The sequence below is a fragment of the Lygodium microphyllum genome, chromosome 16 (genome assembly GCF_053477565.2).
Source record: "Lygodium microphyllum isolate KBCC chromosome 16, Lygodium_microphyllum_v1.1.10, whole genome shotgun sequence".
NCBI classification, from domain to species: domain Eukaryota; kingdom Viridiplantae; phylum Streptophyta; class Polypodiopsida; order Schizaeales; family Lygodiaceae; genus Lygodium; species Lygodium microphyllum.
The window spans coordinates 93,396,811-93,400,444 of NC_141150.1; positions in this window are offsets into that span (position 1 = coordinate 93,396,811).

The window sequence follows — 3,634 nt, forward strand, 5'->3', positions numbered from 1 at the left end:
ACTAGTTCCCTTCAGAATTTCAAAAGGAGACTTGGCCCTTTCCACAATGAATGTGGGCATCATTGGGTATTAGCTAATCCATTCCGAGCAAAAATTTGTGGACACCTAGGTTCATTACCCTAAATCTGACCGAAGTTGACTTCACCTAGTAGGAATTTCACCTTAGCAGTTTGCTTGGTACAAGTGAACTCACGACCATTTGCTAATTCCACAAGTAAGGTAGGTGCATCATTTGTGGCTATTCCTAATCTTTTTGCATAGACTGGTGAAATGAAGGAATGTGTACTACCACAATCAATCAAGGTTTTGAAGCTTTTACCTTGATAATCTGATGGTGTTTGTTTGAATCACCGAGAATTGGCGATTCGGGTCTTTCTTGTGAAGAGTGGCATGAATCGTTGCCCTCTCAATGTTAGCTTCCAAGGTTGGATCTTCTTCATCTCCCAGCTCCTTGTTTGCAACACTGGAGGTTTTCCCTCTATCCATGACGGTGGCTCCTTGTCCATGGGCAGCTCCTTGGAATGGCCCTTGACATTGTCCTCTGCTAAGCTTGGGACACTACTACCTTTTAAAGTGACCAGGCTCGTTGCAATGGAAGCAACGGAGATTGCCGCCATTACCTTGTGTAGGAACAAAGTTGTTAGTAGTGTTCGCCCTAGTTTTCTTCCTTTGTTCTTGGTTTTGGCCCTACGCTCTCTTAGCCTGAGACCCATACACTCCCTTGCTCTTATCCTTGTAAGACCAAGTCCTGTTATTTCTTGGCTTGGCCTATACCTCCTGTATTATGGGTGCAGCTTGAATGAGCAGGTCTTGAAGGTCTGCTGGGTGCATTGATTCTGGGCGGGTGTTTATGGGTGGGTTTAATCCAGCACAAAACTTTGACACCTGTTGTGTCATATCCATTTGTGGCACGTACTTTAAGAGAGAGATGAATTTTGAATAGTAAGCATCAGGAGATAGACCAAGCTGCTTCAGTTCATAGAACTCTTTCATCTTCTGCGTGCGGCAGGCAGGTGGTAGATATCTCCCTCGCACAGCTCTTTTAAGCTTCTCCCAAGTAACTGACCCTTCCAAGATCCCTTGGTCTCTGTACCATTGCTTCCACCAAAGTCTTGCTTTGCCGGTAAGCTTTAGTTTGGTGAGCATCGCTTGGTTAGCGGGTGCAATACCTACTGCTTCGAAATAATCCTCCATGGATTGGATCCAGATCTCGGCATCAGTTTGGATGGTCCTTCCCTTGCCATCGAATTCAGGTGGCTTGATTTGTTTGAGAAGAAACTTCTTCTCCTGAATTACGGTCGTATTTGGTGTAGGGGTTGGACTAGGAATTTGCACTTGAGGTTGTGCTTGGGCATTAAGATTCTTTATGTTAAAAACTTGCTAAATGTTTCTCACATTACATTAACATGCCCATTTCAGCTTTTAGCCAAGTGACCTAATCACTGAACTCCTTTACCAATACTTACAGCCTTGGCAAACAGTGATAAAAAGTCTATTTCATTCATGTGGGCATAGCCCTTTCGAGTACATTTATTTGGGATGGTAGAACAAGCTGATCGGCACATCAATTTGGGGAGAATAAGATTGTGTTACATTCAGCTACGAGAACTAAGTAATAATATGGATTGGGGTCATGGATTTTTAGGAATCGATAGATCATAAGAAGCTTAGGGTATCCCTTCCTTTGATATCCGTTCTTCTCATAACGTCCCAACACCTTGATTCTGTCGGCAGGGATTATTCGAGTCACTTCCTCGTACACATACTTGTTTTACTTAACCTTTCAACCGCCAACATGTAGGGTTGCGTTTGTGTGAGCCTCAACAAAGATGAACAGCTTCACGATCTTTATGTCCTCCATCCACTTGATTTTCTTTAAGTTGGTCCAAAGGTACGCAAGTCGGTGGGCAGCTATGTAATAAATTCCTGAATCACCCGTCCATCTCCGTTCCACGTATAGGGGTGAGGGATTGTAGATGCGGTCTAGGATATTCATCATACCTAGCCTTTGTCAATAATCCGAAGCATGCATTGTAGTCATAAACATAACTTGGAACACCAAGAATTTGTTCCATGCTTAACGACTCTGCAGGTCAGCATTGATAAGCAAGTAAGGAAATGTTCTTAACAACAACATTTTCTCTACTTCCCCTCATTAAGTTTCCTTGTGAATATTAGATTCCGTTGGTTTGCTCTGATACCGATACCAACTATAACATGTCTCCCTTTCCTCTTGTAGGACATGTCTTAGTAGCCCATCAAGAAGAGAGTCCAGAAAGCGCCGCCCAACACTCCCATGGAATGTCATGGGGTTTGCGATCTAGGTCTTCCTGAGTCAGCCACGAAGCGGAAGCATTCCAGTCATTCCCACTTAGGACTGACCTGAATCAGGGTTTCCCTAATGGTCAAGTTTCTAGAAAGTAACTAGCGTCCCAGACGAACTACTTGTGCAGAAACATCAGGGTCGAAGCGGATTTATACTACACTTGGTTTAAGGAGAATGGGAAACAAGAGGGATGCGAAGCTCAACCTCTCTGCCCGTAAGCCATAGTCCCATTCCGTTCCCCTAAAACAGCATAAATTGGGACTCTAGCTTCCTAGATTCTAGGTCATTGTTACCTTGCTGTCAACTCCTTTGAGAAAAGTTCCCGGCCAACCAGGACTACCCTTCCGTAGGATGGACCCATGGTCACATCCACTGCACTTTCCTCGGGTTGCTTTAGTTATCTAATTACCTACTACATTTAGTTTGACAAGCAAAAAAAGCTTCTTTAATTAACCAATTAATCACTGGTTCCTTCACGTAACTTAGGCATTGATATAGAAAAACAATGTCAAGCAAGTTCTTTTTCAATATTTGATATTTATTGATCAATCTTTGGAATACATCATATAATCCAGCTCGAAGGCTATTCCATAATCTGCCCGAAGGCTAATCCATAATCCGACCGAAGGCAATTTCAGCAATCCTCAGGGATCACTATTCCAAGTTTCCACCCGTTGACTAGTATGTGGGACTTGAGATCCCATCTCAAGTCACATCGGCCTCTTGTGCAGGACCAAGAGGCAAGGGATTTAGGGCCAGAGCCCCCCTGGCACCCAAGCATCCTCCTGCTCCAAGTAGCACCCACGGAGAGACCTCTCGCGGCGGGTTCGGTCCACGTACCGAGCTTGGCTAACAACCCCCTTGGATAGGGTCAGGCAGATAGTCGGGGATAACTGATACTGCCTCTCCCTCCAGGATTTCAACCTGAAGCATTAGTTATTTTCCAGCATTTGTTCCTTGAGCAAAGAAGAACAAACAGTGCTCCTAAGTGTACAAACACAAGCACTCTAGTGGTCGTTTATATGACCAACTGCTAAGGTGTGAATCCTTCTCTCCAAATACATCCAGCATTCGATCCGGGATCAATCGCGACTTGGCAAGATCGCAAGGGGTTTCATAAGCTGAGTTGCTTGTTTACCCTTTTATCCTTGGGTTAGGGTTTATACCCTGTTAACCCAATTTGTCAATACTTTAGGTTTCCATATATTATGGTCAATAAATCCTGGACAACCCTGTTGTCCTCACTTGATTGGTCAATTGCTCACTAGGCAATTCATAATGACCCTAACTTGGCAAATCAGCCCAAGG